This window comes from Heterocephalus glaber, unplaced genomic scaffold (genome assembly GCF_053883595.1).
Source record: "Heterocephalus glaber isolate CG9 unplaced genomic scaffold, H.glaber_assembly_v1.0 deba00000331, whole genome shotgun sequence".
In the NCBI taxonomy this organism is placed as follows: domain Eukaryota; kingdom Metazoa; phylum Chordata; class Mammalia; order Rodentia; family Bathyergidae; genus Heterocephalus; species Heterocephalus glaber.
The window spans coordinates 10737682-10755460 of record NW_028258142.1 but is presented as its reverse complement, the minus strand read 5'-3'; positions in this window follow the sequence as shown (position 1 = coordinate 10755460).

Below are 17779 nucleotides of genomic sequence, written 5' to 3'. Positions count from 1 at the left end.
AGGGCCCATTTTTATTTCCAGCTGTGATAAACTGGCACTGAATTTTAGGTGAAGCATAAGAGGATATTGAGAAAGAGTAACATGACGTTTCCTCTCTTGGGTGGAGAACTTAGCCTGAATTTTTAGCTACTTCCCCAAATATTTAATTTATAATGCATATTTCATTCAGGGTTAGTGTTTAGAAAGCTTTATGCAGTGGTTCATACTAGGTTATAATAATAAGATATTTTTAAACCTTAGACCTCTGATAGCTGCCCTATTTCCCTGCAAATCTATTAAAGGTTGTGCTCAATTGAGAAGTGAATTTTTATCTCTAACCCATGGGATAGAAAATTCTTTCCTTGATTCCATTCTGTACTGAAATACATTAGTATAACTGAAAATGATTTCATTCAATGCTTTATTATACTGGTTATGTGTGGTTATTTTTGAGACCACAGTATATTTAACTGTCAAGGAATTACAGCAATATCATTAATCACAGATATACAGCTTGAATTGTTTTGGAGTATCAATAGAAATTCAAAACTACATTGAAGTTTTAATAATTAATTGGAAATATGCAATGTTAATGAATCTCAATATACTCTGTGAGACTTGCTATAACACAGTATAGGCATGGAAAAGCATACATTATGCTCTTTAGATGAGACCACAAAGTTGGGGGGAAAAACCACTACTCTTTGAGTAATATCTTTCTTGTTTTAATTTTAAGCAGTTTTGCATCATATCATAAAAGCAAAGTAAAACCACACTTAGGATTGGCCTCAAAAGCTACTGATTAGATACTAATCAGATATTCTAGTTGTTACAAAATGTTATTAAAGTTATATTATTTATATAAATAATATTCTTTAGTTTTGTGTATCTGTTGACTAAAAAAATAATAAAACCTTTGTAATAGAAAAATACATGAGAATTTTTTACCATTGGACAAAGAATATATTCATAAAGTATAATATAGTGAATACAGTTTTAACAATGACATTAAATAATGGTAACTTCATTTGTAAAAATATTTTTGGTATACATCTGCATTTTAATTATTTTATATATTTATAATAACAGTTACTATCAATTTATTAATTTATCCTTTCAAAACATCTTTCAAAGGTATACAAGAATAAATACATTATTACCTTTGCCATAGTGGATCTTAGAGAACAGTAAAATCTAGGACTTTAGTTGTACCTTTCCTATGCATTCATATTTTTATGTGGTCTTTAAATAAAATTATTAGCCTGAGAAAATGTCTAATTGCAAGTGAAGACACACTACTTGCAAATTTTTTGTCCCAATAGCATTCATCTGGTTTAATGAGGAAGTTCCTATGATATGTTATCTACCTAAATAATAGATTCAGCCATTATTTAAAGGATGTATACATGGTTATGTGAAAATTTAAAGTGCTTTTCCAGATAGATAAGGCCAAAAAAGAATATTTCTTTTTTTTTAAGCAAAACCTTTACTAGTACATTTTAGATATACGTAAGGATAACATTCACCATAGGGAATTTATGCCTGTACATGATATATCTTGCATTTTTTTCCCCATTCCCCCCCACCCGACCCCTCTTCCCCTCCTTATTTACAAAAGCTTTGTTTCCATTTTTTCCTTCTATTGTCTCTCTTTTCTCCTTGTCTCTATTTTCCTTTCCCTCTCCCTCCTCCCTTGTTCCCCTTCTCTTCCCATTTCCCAATATCTATTACACATTTTGTCCCTTATTTCCACTTTTGGTTTCTCACACCAGAGAAACAATGCAGTATTTAAACATGTGTGTCTGATTTATCTCACTTAAGAGTATGGTCTCAAGGTGCATTTATTTACCTAGAAATGTCTCAAGCTTATCCTTCTTTATGTCAGAGTATTACTCCTTTGTAACAGAAACCACATCTTCTTTATCAATTTATCAGTTGATGGGCATTTGGGCTGTTTTCAAGATTCAGCTATTACAAACTGTGCCACTATAAACATGGTGTGCATATATCACTGAGGAATGATGCTTTTAACTCTTCTGGGAAAATATTAAGAGGAATAACAGGGTTGAATGAAACCTCCAGTTTTAGTTTTGTGAGGAATCTCCACACTGATTTCCACAGTGGTTGCACCAGTCTACACTCCCACTAACAGTGGAGAAGGGTTCCTTTTTCCCCACAGCCCCACCAGGATTTGTTATTGGTTGATTTCTTGATAATAGCCATACATTCTGGAGTCAGATGAAATTTCAGTATTGTCTTAATTTGCATCTCTTGAATAAGCAGTGAAGTTGAACGTTTTTCATATATTTATTTGCCATTTCTACTTCTTCATCTGAGAAGTGTCTTTTAATTGGATCTTTAAATTTGGGGGGGACTTCTGGGTTTTTAAAGTTCTTTATATAATCTAGATAGTACTCCTTTATGTGAAAAACAGCTGGCAAAAATTTTTTCCCACACTGTGGGTAATCTCCACTTTGTTGATAGTTTCTTTTGCTTTGCAAAACTTTTTAATAAGATGAGATCCCAGTTGTCAATTCTTTATGATATTTCCTGTGTGATCAGGGTTTTATTTACAAAGTCTTTGCCTATACAAATGTCTTCAAAAGTTCTACCTATTCTATCTTTCAGCAGATTTAGTGTTTTTCAAACAAGAATTTTTTGGTCAGATTGTATCATTGATCAAATTTACCAGATGATATTCACTATAATTCCTTGATGATATAACTGAACCATGCGAAGAAATAAACTTGTCTCTTTTGTTTACTTATTTTACTCTTATTTTAATTAGTTTTTTATTATTGTGATTGCCTCTTCTAGGGACTTCTAAGAATTTATTACTGCTGATTTCAGTAAGAAGTTCTAACTAAGTTGCGGTCTTCAGATATAAACATTCACAAAAATTGTGCCAAAAGGAGAGAAAGATTTACTTTGAATACTTTATACAGTTATCCCTGGGAGTCTATGGGATATTGGTTCCAGGATCCCCTCAGAAATTAAAATCTGTGAATGTTCAAGTCCTTTATATAAAATGGCATCATATTTGCATGTAATCTACACATATCCTCCATATAATTTAAGTCATCTCTAGATTACTTATAGCAAGTACAATAGAAATAATATATAAATAGTATTATATCATTTGCTGAATAATGACAAGAAAAAGTTTATTCAGTAGAGACACAGATTCTTTCTGAATATTTTTGGTCCACTATTGGTTGAAGCAACGGATGCAACACCCACAGATACAGAGGGATAACTGTACTTCTTTTATAATCAGAATTTTTTTTGGCAAACTTTAGATGACCATTTGAGGTCCATATGATGAGCACAATGAATAGATAAAAATATATCCAGTTCAGTGGTGGAACATTAGGATGTCAAGATTATGACATGGTTTCTAAATTCACAAAAAGAATCAGTTTGGAAATCAAAATGGCTCAAAGATCTAAATATTAAACAGAAATATTTAATTTTCTGGAAGATGAAATAGGTAAAACTCTTGAAGACACAGGCATAGGCAAAGACTTTCTAAACAGAATCCCAATTGCACAAGAAATAGCATCAAGAATCAACAAATGGAATCATATTAAATCAAAAAGCTTCTGCACAGCAAAGGAAATAACCAACAAAGTGAAGAGACGGGCTACAGAATGGGAAAAAATTTTATTAGTTACTCCTTAGAAATCTAACATCTAGAATATATAAAAAACTTTTAAAAATTACTCAGTGTGGTGGCACATGCCTGTAATCCCAGCACTTGGGAACATGAAGCAGGAGGATCACTATAAGTTTAAGGCCAGTCTGGATTACACAGTGAGTTCAAGGCCTAACTAGAATACATAGACAAACCATGACTTAAAAAAAAAACTAAAACAAAACAAAACAAAACAAATTATACAATCTCAAATAAATGACTCAATAAAAAATGGACAACTAAAATGAATAGACATTTCTCAGAAGTATAAATGGCCAATAACATGAAAAAATTACATCTCTGGCCATTAGAAAAAATGCAAATTAGAACAAACTGAGATTCCATCTTACTCCAGATTGAATGGTCTTCATCAAGAAATCAAATAATAACAAAGGTTGGCTACTGAAAAGAAACATTTTTACATTGTTGTTGGAAATGGAAACTAATCAACCATTATGGAAGTCAACATGAAGATTCCTCAAAAAACCAAAACTAAAAATTCTATTCGACTAGGCTATTTGCTTTCTAGGTATCTTCCAGGAAGAGTTAAATACATCATATTACAGTGATACAAACACACCCTGTTTATAGCAGCACAGTTCATAATAGCTAAATCTTGGAAGTGAACTACATGTCCATCAACAGATGAACAGATGAAGAGAAGGTATTTATGCACAATGGAGTATTACTCTGCTATAAAGAAGGATAAATTTGAGTCATTTGTAGGAAAATGGATGCACCTTGAGACCATAATGTTAAGTGAAATAAATCAGACACACAAGCTTAAATATCACATGGTTTGTCTTATATGAGAAACCCAAAGTATAAATAATTAAAGAGCAAAATAAAAGATAGATAGTAGGAAACAGAGAAACAGATCTTTTGTAAAAGGGAAGGGGACCAAGAGATGAAGGGAGAAGGAAGAAAGGGGGAATATACAGATAATTACAATGTGTTATATACATGTATCAACACTCATGATGGACGTAATCATTATAAATTGAAAACATATACTAAATTTTTAACAATAATTATGGTTTTAAGCAAACATATGTGTCAGGTCCATCTTTTAATCCATCATTTAATATCCACAATGTTATGATGAGGTTGTTACTAACTTCCATTTATATAAGAGGAGATCTTAAATTAAAAAGATATAGGGGGCCAGGGATTTAGCTCAGTGGTTCTGCCACCTGCCTCACAAGCACAGGGACCCGAGTTCACTCCCCGGTGCCAAAAAAAAAAAAACACAAAAAACAAAAAAACCAAAAAGATATAGAAATGTGTCTATAATCACATAGGTAGTAAGTGACACAGTTCTATTCTTCCCATTGAAGCACCTAAGAGTTAGTTTTATTTATTTTTCCATGGTACCAAGGGGACATTGCATAGAGTTAAAACTGTGAAAACCTGGCTGAACATGGTGGCACATATCCATATTCCCAGCTGCTCCTGGGGCTGAGGTAGGAGGACTGCAATTTCAAGCCAGCCTAGGAAACTTAATGAGACACTGCATCAAAATAAAAAGGACTGGAGATGTATCTCAGTTGCTGAACACCTTTGAATTCAATCCTCTGTATTGCAAAACAAACAAAAAAACTAGAGCCTGCCAAGAACTAGAGAGCCTCTTGGTTCAAAGCTGGTGGGCCTACAGTTGAGAACCTGCAAGACTACCATAACTCATGGTTTTACATCTAGCATCCCAGAGGTTCACACCACCCTGAGGTTCACACTGAGCTCTTTCCACTTATATGTTCCCTTTATTCTTTTCAAATTCCAAAGATAACTCTTCTAAATTCAACTCTTCTTTTGGCTGCTGTTAAATCTCTGCTAAGGTTTTGAAGTTTCTGTCAAATGTTGATTATTTTTAGCTCATGAAATGAGCTCTTTTTAGAAGCTAGATAAGTTTTGGATGTTTCCTCCATGTCAACTACTCTGCCTGACATAAAGTAGAATGTGTTGAAACAAGGAAAAAATGAAGGAAGGAAAGTTTGTCACAATGAAAAAGGAGGAGTTAACATTTTTTAATTACCTTTAGCTTGACAACTAGTTTCAGAAAAACCCAGGGCATGAGAACTGGCCACCAAAGGCAGATGGTACTGTGAAACCAAAGAAAGAACAGACAATTCTAGACCTGCATAGAATGCAATGTATTAGGGGCTTATGGACAGAACCATGTCTTGGGAAGAAGCAAAATAGGAGGGTTCCCACACTCCCAAGACAGGAGGAAAGGGATTATATGCTAAACTGAACAAAAAAGTGCCTCAGTCCATGAGAAGCATATCAAATGTCAGTTAAGAGAGAATCTTTCTTGTCTATTCTTGTACTCTGAGTAACTACTTTGAAGATAATGATATACAGTGTATTAACTATTGTTATTGACTTATTATTTTGGTATAAAATTTTGTTTTATTTTTTCATTTAAAATGTCAGTTAAGAAAGCACAGGCATGACACAAAATGCTCAGCTGACTCTGTGTTTGCGTGCATGTGTGTGTGTGTGTGTGTGTTGTTGTTGTTGTTGTTGTTTTCAGTGCTGGAGATTGAATTCAGAGCCTTAGTCCATGCTAAGGAAGCAGTCTACCACTGAGCTAAATTCACAGCCATTAGCTAGCTGTCTTAATGACTTTGATTATTTTTGTGATCAGGGTTTTGCAAGGGAAATAGATTTAATACAGGACACATAACTTATAGTTATTTCATAATAGTCACCCAAAAAGTCAAATGGAGAGGAGTGCAAGAGATTAGCCACACACAAGAGATCTAAAGAATCCAGCCAAGGAAGGGTCTAGATCCCATAGCAATGTCCTTCACAAGTCCACCTGAAGAAAACGTCTTCAGAGTCCAAGACAATGTCTTCCATGAGTCCAGCCAGTGTCCTACAGCCTACAGCAATAACTGATGCTTGTCTGTACTGAGGATCTGCACCAGGAAGGCCCACAGGCCAGTGGTAAAAGCCAGAAAACCTGAGCCAGTGGGGTGAAGGATTTCAGCCACCAGGCTGAGGGATCTATACTGAATCCAGGAAGTGATGCTCATGGTGAAGATCAGAGCTCTCCTGATGAGAACAGCAGCCATACCCAGCTACTGTCAGACCCCGAGCTCCTCCTCCAATGAGAACAAACACACTCACATCAAGAAAATAAACCACAGCAAGCTTCTCCTAGAAAATCAACAGCTCCAGATCTTTCCCTCCAGTTCTCTTTCTATGCCACTGGCAACAATTCTCAGGTGAGTCTTCCACATTCAAACCATACCTATTCAGTTCAGCTGGGTGTTACAAGTTGACCATTAGTCAATCAACCACAGTTATCCTATACAGGTTGGAGTGTGTGCCAAGATTAGCTGGCATAATGGTGGTCATAATCATGATGGCTATAGTCAGGGTAAGCTGGATCCCTATATAAGGCTGCAGAAATATATGTTATACGTATATGATGAATGCCAGAGAGAAATGAAGAACAATCTCTATTGTGTGGTTAGTCTTCATCTTCTTTTGGTCACCTATTCTCATTGTTCTGCTGGGAGCACTAACAGAGACATAACTTCTAATTCTTTGTTTTGTACACTGACCCCGCGCCCCTCAGGGAGACCTTTCTAATAGTTAGGAGTGACACAACTAACATGTTAAGCTTTAGCTAGCATAACAAAACCATGGATTGGGTAGCTTAAATAACAGAAATTTATTTGGTACGGTTCTGGAGATGGAAAGTCCAAGATCAAGATGCCTGCCAATTCAGTTTCCAGTGGGAGCTGTCTTACAGACCTTGTCGATGTGTTCTCATAAGGTAGAGAGAGTTAATTCTGGTGTCTCTCCTTAAAAATGTAGCAGTCATATCAGATCAGGACTCTACCTTCAGGACTTTATTTAACCTAAATTACTTCCTTACCCAAATACAGTCACACTGGGACATAGGGGTTCAACATACCAATTTCGTGGGGTTTACAATTCAGACAGTAGCAAGAAGTTAGTTCACAAATCAACATATTACTATTAATATGTAGTAGCTGGAAAATGCTGGGGATAGCAGAAGGCCTAATGAGGATTGATAAACAGTGCTGAAGTCTCCTGAGAGAATAAGAATTAAAGACTTCTGGAAATTGTCTAATCCAGTGACTTCTTTTATTTTACAAGAAAAATTGAGATCCTTAAAAATTAACTCCTTAGAAATGCAGTTAGTTGGCAAAGCTAGGTCTAGAAACCAGATTCTCTCACTCCTTATCATTATAAGTGCTTCCTAAATGTTGGTGCATGGATATTGTGCATAGGAGTTGCCTTTTTACAGCATATTATAAAAGAAGATAAATGTATTCACTTATTTTGACTCACTTGGCACCTCTCTTCTTCACGAATAACATGAAATTAAGATGTCCCATTCATTCCTCATTGGAAAATGTCTAATTCCATACCATTACATGCCATCCCTATCATTATTCTTTTAGTTAAAGTCAATGTTAAGTCTGAAGGGAAAATCAATTACCAGAATGAGAAAGCGAATAAAAATATCCTGCTGTCTGATGACAATATATTTCCTTGACTTTAAGTCACCTAATAGTAGTTGAATCTAAGGCAGTTTTTTGCCTTTGACCAGAGAAGATAAAGATCTGAAAGGGAGACACAATTTTACCTCTATGTTTGAGTTTTTGGCTGGACCTGAAAACAAATTGACATAAAACAGATTAACAAAGGAAGCATGCAACTTACTTAGTGTTAAATTTCCAGGACTCAGCGTTCCTCATAAAGAAATGAAGAGATGCAAGGAAACAGTTAGACTCAAACACTAACACATTGAGTTAGACCAAGAATAATTGTGAAAACATGAATAGGCAAAGGGCTTAGTGTAAGGTAGTTACTAAGGAGGAGAAATAACTAAAAACACAAAGGTTGCATTAACAAGGTTTAACTTTCTATACCTTATAGTAATAATTTTATTTCTTCTGTGTCAGAAAAGCATCTTCAATATGAGAGATTTATCTCCTGCTTTTAGGAAGAAAAAGGGGAGGCCAGAGTGACCTTCTTATATCTGTTGTTTTTTAAATGCCATTAGCTCAAAATAATTATTAAGCCAAAGTGGCATTTTCTGGAGTAGCATGTTCTGAATTCCTTCAGATGAACTCTGCATATCTAAGGCAGGTATAAGAGTTCTGAAAGTCATCTCATTACTTTCTGTAGCAATCATTTCCAGATTAAGAGAGAAATTTGTGTATTCACTATTGCTATCTCTGTCCACATTCCTTCCAATCAGAACACATTTATTTATTTAAAAAAAAACCAAACAAATGATGGAGCTGGAAAACCCCCATTCATGATCCAGTTTGGCTACTTAAGTGAGGAACTGTACCTCTGGACCTCCATTTGCATTTGTAGAGCAGAAATGATGTAAACACCTCTTATTGCTTGGTACTGTGGAAATTAAAAGGAGTGATGCATGAGAAAAGGCCTGGTAAATATACTGCTTTAGTACTTACCCATATATCTTCCCAGGAGGAAAAGTAATATGCTAAAAATAGACCAGCAGCAAAAATAAGTCAAAACAGTTTTGTTGATAATCTGCTTGTGAAGTATACTCGTCTCCAATTATTATAATTGAATATTATCTAAAAGATAAACAAAATATGATATATCTGATTTAAGATCAACTTTAAATCAGTTCATTTTTGTATTGTCAAACATAGGCCAACCTTCTTAGAAGGTTCTGAATTTCACAAAGATTTTGCAAAATAAGTTTATGAAGAAATGCATTGACAGTATAATTAATTTATTGCTTTCTTCGTGATTATTTTAATTTTTGGTTTGAAAAAATTCACAGAAAATAGTTCAAGGAAGAAAAAATGGCCTATTTTTTGGTACTGGGGATCAAACTCAGGACCTTGAGTTTTCAAGGCAGGCACAGCAACACTAAACTAAATCCCTGGCCCAAAAATGATTTTAAAGATTAAAAAAAATCTCAGTAAATATTATTAAACAATGTGTAACTAAACTTGTTGGAAGATAAGTTAGGTAGAACTCTTGAAGATATTGGCATAGGAAAAGACTTTATGAACAAAACCTCAATAGCATGGGAACTAGCAAGAAGAATCAACAACTTGGATTTCATCTTATTAAAAAACTTCTGCACTGGAAGAGAAACCACCAGCAGAGCTAACAGATAACCTACATTGCGGGAAAAAACTTTTAGCAGCTATAACTCAGACAAAGGGCTATTATCTCGAATCTATAAAGAACTGAAAAGACACCCACCAAATCAGCCCGCTGAAGACAGGCAGGTCTGCAAACGCCCTACCGAGGTTGCGAGTCACAGGGAACAAGGCGAATCAGCCCGTGCCCAGGCAACAATCCACTGGACAACCCCCCCCCCCGCCCCTCTGGTTCCACACTACAAAGACGCAGAAGACACCGGACCACAAGACCATGGTACTGAGTCCCGCTGCTCCCAGCCAAGAGGTAGGGGCTTCTGAGGCGCCATCCCACTGCTCCTGGTCCAGAGGAAGGGGCTTCCCAGCCACGATACCTGCTGCTGCTCCCAGACCACAGGAAAGGGCTTCTGGGTCACCATTCCTACCGCTGCTCCTGGCCCCTGTCCCACCTCTCCCAGCTCAGAGGAGGTAATCTGTGCAGGCACCAACAGCCCTCCCCCCAGTTGAAATGAGAAAACACATAAATAAGTCTCAAAACCAGACTTCCAGATCACCTACAACAACCAAAAAGGAAAATGAGATGGAACACTCTGATACTCAACCACCTGGACCCACTGAACTGGCCACAAAAGGGGATCTAGAAAAAATGAAATCAGAAATAATTTCTCAGATAACAGGAGAAATTGTGCCCCTAGGGCAAGACATGATTAATAAATCTAGAGAGGAGCTCAGGAACATGAGGGAATTCCAACATAGGAAACAAATGGAATACATAAAGCAGATGCAAATAGATTTCCAGGACATGAAAAACTCCATTGAAAGTCTACACAGCACAATGAGCCAATGTGAGGACTGAATTTCACATATAGAAGATAAGATTGCAATTAGTGACCAGGAAAAGAAAAATTGCTTCAAAATTATAAGGGAACATGAGAAATCAATCCAGCAGCTGCTAGATGATGCAAAGAAGAATAACATAAGACTGATTGGAGTCAATGAAGAAACAGGAGAGAGTGCAGATGACATAAAAAATCTCTTCACAGAAATAATGGCAGAAAACTTCCCAAGCAGGGGAAAAGAGCTTGACATACAGATAAGTGAGGCATATAGGACTCTAAATAGACTTGATCAAAAAAACCCTACACATAGGCATATAATTGTTAAGATTCCAGAAACTCAACAGAAGAACAAAGTTCTACAAGCAGTTAGAGAAAAGAAACCAATCACATACAAAGGAAAGCCCATCAGAATCACAGCAGACTTCTCAATGCAAACCCGCAAGGCAAGAAGAGCTTGGAGTGACATATTCCAAGCCCTAAAAGAAAACAACCTCCAACCCAGATTGATGTACCCTGCAAAACTATCTTTCAAAATGGATGGAGAAACAAGATACTTTCATGACAAAGAGCACCTTAGGAACTTTGTGAATACCAAACCAGCACTCCAAAGACTTTTACACAATATCCTAGGAAAAGACATTGAGGATCACAACCCCAGGAAGTAAAGCAGAATGAACCCATCTGGCACAACAAGGAATTAAATGTAAAGGGGGAGAACCCAACAAAAAGAAAAAGTCATGGCAATGACAAGTCAATACATTTCAGTTATAACTATCAATGCTAATGGTCTCAATTCACCAATCAAAAGAAACAGACTGGCAGAATGGGTCAAGAAGCAAACCCCAACAATATGCTGCATACAAGAAACACACTTAATTCAAAAAGAAACTCATAGACTGAAAGTTAAAGGGTGGAAAACAATACTCCATGCAACAGGAACCCGAAAAAAAGCAGGAGTAGCTATCCTCTTGGCAGATCAAGTAGATTTCAAACCAATACTGATGAAGAGAGATGAAGAAGGAAACTACATCCTTGTAAAAGGAAGAATCCAAGAGGAAGAGATGACAATCATAAATATCTATGCACCAAACACTAGTGTGCCCAACTATATAAAACAAATACTAATGGACATGGAAAGTCATATATGCACTAACACAATTGTAGTGGGGGACCTCAACACCCCACTGTCACAAATAGATAGATCAACTAGTCTAAAAATAAGTAATGAAATACTAGAACTCAATCGAACTCTTGAACAAATGAACTTAACAGGTGTTTACAGAGTCTTCCACCCCACAAAATCAGAATACACATTCTTCTCAGCTGCACATGGGTCATTCTCCAAAATAGACCACATACTCCCATATAGAACATGTTTAAGTAAGTGCAAAGGAATTGAAGTTATCCCCTGTATATTATCAGACCATAGTGCAATGAAATTGGAGATCCATAGCAAAAGAAACTCAAAAGATTTCATAAACATGTGGAAATTGGACAGCACACTTCTGAATAACCAATGCATCACAGAGGAAATTAAAGAAGAAATCAGACGGTTCCTTCAATTAAATGACAATGACAATACAACATATTGGAATCTATGGGACACAATGAAAGCCGTCTTACGAGGGAAATACATAGCAGTGAATACACATATTAGCAAAACAGAATGAGCCCAATTAAACAACCTGATGCTGAACCTCAAGCTTCTAGGAAAAAAAGAACAGGACAACCCCAGAGCTCATACAAGGGAGGAAATTATAAAGATCAGAGGAGAAATCAATGCAATGGAGATTAAGAGAACGATACAAAAAATCAATGAAGCCAAGAGTTGGTTCTTTGAAAGAATCAACAAAATTGACAAACCCTTAGCCAACCTTGTCAGAAAAAGGAAAGAAAAGGCCCAAATCCATGCAATTAGGAATGAAAAGGGTGAAATTATAACAGACCCAGCAGAAATCCAGAGGATCATCAATACCTACTTCCAGAACCTATACGCCAATAAGATGGACAACACAGAAGAAATGGACAGATTCCTAGATACATATGAATTACCAAAGTTGAATGAAGAAGACCTAAAAATTCTGCACAACCCAATATCAGCCAATGAAATGGAAAACGTAATTAAAAACTTATCAACTAAGAAAAGCCCGGGCCCTGATGGCTTCACTGCTGAATTCTACAAGATATTTAGAGAGGAACTGCTGCCGCTACTGTTTAAACTCTTCAATGAAATTGAAAGGGAAGCAATACTCCCAAATTCATTCCTGGAAGCAAGCATCACCTTGATCCCCAAAGCAGAGAAAGACCCAACTGAAAAGGAGAACTATAGGCCAATCTCACTAATGAATAGAGATGCAAAAATCCTTAATAAGATACTGGCAAACAGAATGCAGAAGATCATCAAGAAGATCATACACCCTGATCAAGTGGGATTCATCCCAGGGATGCAGGGATGGTTCAATATTCTGAAATCAATCAATGTAATACACTATATCAATAGAGCCAAGGACAAAAACCATATGATTATCTCCATAGATGCAGAAAAAGCATTTGACAAAATCCAACATGCATTTATGATAAAAACCCTACAAAATATTGGAATAGATGGTCTCTACCTCAAACTGATAGAAGCCATCTATGAAAAACCAACAGCCAATATCATACTAAATGGTCAGAAACTGAAATCCTTCACACTAAAATCAGGAACATGACAAGGATGTCCACTATCCCCACTCTTGTTCAATATAGTTCTGGAAACATTAGCCACGCCAGTTAGACAAGAGAAAGAAATAAAAGGAATAAAGACAGGAAATGAAGAAGTCAAATTGTCATTATTTGCAGATGACATGATACTCTATATAGAAGACCCCAAGAACTCCACCAAAAGTCTTCTAGACTTAATAACCAAATTCAGCCAAGTAGCTGGTTACAAGGGCAACACACAAAAATCAATAGCTTTCCTCTACACCAATGACAGACTCACTGAGGGAGAAATAGGGCAAATAATTCCTTTCACAATAGTATCCAAAAAACTGAAATACCTAGGAATCAACCTGATGAAAGAAATGAAAGACCTCTTCTCTGAAAACTATGGCACTCTGAAAAGAGAGGTTGAAGATGATATCAGAAAATGGACAGACATCCCCTGCTCCTGGCTAGGAAGGATTAATATAGTGAAAATGGCCATACTTCCAAAACTGCTATATAGATTTAATGCAATTCCAATTGAGATCCCAGCAGCATACTTCACGGACCTTGAGAAAACAATCCAAAAATTCATTTGGAACAAGAAGAGACCCAGAATAGCAAAAGCAATTCTAGGTAACAGAGACATGGCAGGGGGTATCACAATCCCCAACCTGCAACTCTACTACAAAGCTACTGTGATAAAAGCAGGATGGTACTGGCAAAGAAACAGACTTGAGGACCAGTGGAACAGATTAGAAGATGCAGAAACAACATCAGACACACTCAGCCATCTCATCTTCAATAAAGGAGCCAAACACCTTCACTGGAGGAAAGATAGCCTCTTTAATAAATGGTGCTGCAAAAATTGGGTTTCAACTTGCCAAAGATTAAAACTAGACCTATATCTCTCACCATGCACTAAACTAAAATCACAATGGATTTAAGATCTAAATATTAAAATAGAAACTCTGAACCAGTTGGAACAGAGGTTAGGTAGAACCCTTGAAGACATCGGTGTAGGAAAAGATTTTATGAACAAAACCTCAGTTGCCCATGAACTAGCACAAACAATCAACAAGTGGGATCTCTTCTTATTAAAAGGCTTCTGCACAGCAAGAGAAACCACCAGCAGTTTGAAGAGACAACCCACAATGTGGGAAAAAATCTTCACCTGCTCTTCCTCAGACAAAGGTCTACTATCTCGAATCTATAAAGAACTTTAAAAGATCAGACCTCCCAAATTTAAAGACCCAATCTGAAAATGGGCATCTGAAATGAACAGACATTTCTCAGACAAAGAAGTAGAAATAGCAAATAAATACATGAAAAAATGTTCAACATCACTGGTCATTCGAGAGATGCAAATGAAAACAACATTGAGATTCCACTTCACTCCAGAAAGAGTGGCTGCTAATATGAAATCAACCAATAACAAATGCTGGCAGGGCTGTGGGGAAAGAAGAACCCAGCTCCACTGCTGGTGGGTGTGTAGGCTGGTGCAAGCACTGTGAAAATCAGTATGGAGACACCTCAAAGAACGAGGACTGGAAGTCTCATTTGACCCTGCTATTCCACTGCTGGGGATCTTCCCCAAAGAATTAAAAGAATCATACCACAGTGATATATGTGTACCCATGTTCATAGCAGCACAGTTTGTGATAGCTAAAACTTGGAAACAGCCCAAATGCCCATCAGCTGGAGACTGGATAAAGAAAATGTGGTTTTTTTAATAAAATGGAGTACTACTCAGCCATAAAAAATGAGAAATTAGAGACATTTATAGCTAAGTGGATGCACATTGAGGCGATACTCTTAAGTGAAATAAATAGGACACACATGTATAAATACCAAATAGTTTCTCTGGTGTGAGAAGCTGAAAGTGTAAATAAGGACTAAAATGTATAATAGGTAATGTGAAATGGAAAGAAAAGGGGCAAGGGGGAAGGAAGTGGGAGGGCTAAGGGAAAGACAGAAGGGAATGGGATTAATATGAGAAAATGGAAAAATAGGAACAAAATCTTTGTAAATAGGGAGGAATGGAGGGGTTGAAGGGAGGGGTGGGCAAGGGTGAAAAATAAGAACCAAGAGAAAGTGTAAAGGTGCAAATTTCCAATGATGAATGTCATTATATTTTATACCTAAAATATACCAAACATTAGAATGAATAATCGATAATGTAAAATAGGAAGAAAAGGTCCAAAGGGGTATGGGTAGTGGGAGGGGCAGGGGGAAGGAAAGAAGGGAAAGGAAAAATGATGAGAAATGGAAAAAATGGAAATAAAGTCTTTGTAAATAGGGACGGGTGGAGGGGGTGAAGGAAGGGCTAGGAATGGGGCAAAAATAAGAACCAAGATGCATTATGTAACGGTACAATTCCCAATGAGAAATGTAATTGTGGTGTATACCTACAATGTACCAATAGAAGAATTTAATAATAAAAAAAAAGAACTGAAAAAAATCAGACCCCCCTAATTCAAAGACCCAGTTCAAAAATGGGCATCTCAAATAAACAGACATTTCTCAGACAAAGAAGTAAAAGCAGCAAATAAATATATGAAAAACTGTTCAACATCACTGGTCATTCGAGAGATCCCGATGAAAACAATGCTGAGATTCCACCTCACCCCAGAAAGAGTGGCTGCTATCAAGAAATCAACCAATAACAAATACTGTTGGGGGTGTGGAGAGAAAGGAACTCTTCTCTATTGTTGGTGGGAGTGCAGACTGGTGCAACCACTATGGAAATCAGTGTGGAGATTCCTCAAAGAACTAGACCTGGAGGTCCCATTTGACCCAGCTATTCCCCTGCTGGGTATTTTCCCAAAAGAATTAAAAGAATCATACCACAGTGATATACGTGCACCCATGTTTATAGTGGCACAGTTTGTAATAGCTAAAACTTGGAAACAGCCCAAGTGCCCATCAACTGGAAACTGGTTAAAGAAGATGTGGTTTTTTCATTAAATGGAGTACTACTCAGCCATAACGAATGAGAAACTGGAGTCATTTATATTTAAATGGATGCATACTGAGGCCATACTCTTAAGTGAAATAAATAGGACACACATGTGTAAATACCAAATAGTTTCTCTAGTGTGAGAAACTGAGAGTGTAAATAAGGATTAAAAGGATTAATAACTAATAATTGATACTTTGAAATAGGAAAAGGTCTAAAGGGGTAGGGATGGTCGGAGGAGATGGGGAAAGGTAAGAAGGGAAAGGAAAAATTATGAGAAAAGAAAAAAAAATGAAAACGAAGTCTATGTAAATAGGGAAGGGTGGAGGGGTGAAGGGAGCACAGGTAATGGGGAAAAAATAAGAACCAAGATCCATCATGTACAGGTACAAGCACCCAATCATAAATGTAAATGTATTGTATACCTAAAATGTACCAATAAAAGAATTTAAGCAAAAAAACCCCCAAAAAACAAAACAATGTGTAAGCTCTTTCTGGGCCACATCTGCAGTTTATTCACTGGCATGTTGCATTAAAGACCTGAAACTTTTGTATTACCCAGTTACACTCACTAAAATTCTGTGGCTATTTTCACATAAGCTTTTTGTGGCTTATTCACATTTCTTCACAGAGTAATGAGGTAAGAATAACATTTCAAAACAGTATTGAATTCAACTGCAGTTAAGTATTTTGGAAGGTTAATGATCTTTTTAAAGTTTCAATGGTCCTATTTATTTAATTAAACTTGATTTTCCATTTGGAAGTATTTGTCAGTTTGGGCAGAGAATTCTACTATGCTAATTGATTTCACTCCAGAAAACTCATCTTTAACTAGGAAATTGTTAGCTTTTTGACAAAGCAAGCTACATTTGGTAACACAGGCAAAAGTAAAGTAAGTTTATTTTTTGAAGCTAGCCACATATATGTATGCTGTATAATAAAACCTAATCACAGCATATTTTAATGGCCTCTACTCTAGGACCTTAGCACTACAGTACCCAGCCAATAAAAAGTATCCCATTTTATTAGCCTCCTTTTCCATCATTGAGGCAAAGTATCTGACATATACAATTTAAAGGAAGAAGAGTTTATTTTGGCTCACAGTTTTAGAGGGTGTGGTCCCTGGTTATTTGGCTCTAAGGTAGTAATATCAAGGCAGAAGGATATGGCAGAGGAAATCTTTTACCTCATGGTAGCTGGAAACAGAAAGAACAAGGACAAGCCACAGCAAAGTATATACTATCCAAAGCTACACTATACACCCAATGATCTATCTCCTCCAGCTAGCTCTGCTTCCTAACAGCACATTCTGCTATGAATTCATCAATAGATTAATGCACTGATGAGTATAGTATCACCATGATCCCTCACTTTCCTAAAGACTCCCTCTGAACATATGAGAGTTTGGGGGGGGGCAGATATTTTAGTTCTGAACCACAACATCCATATATATTTATTGAATCAATATCAATATTAATTCATCTCC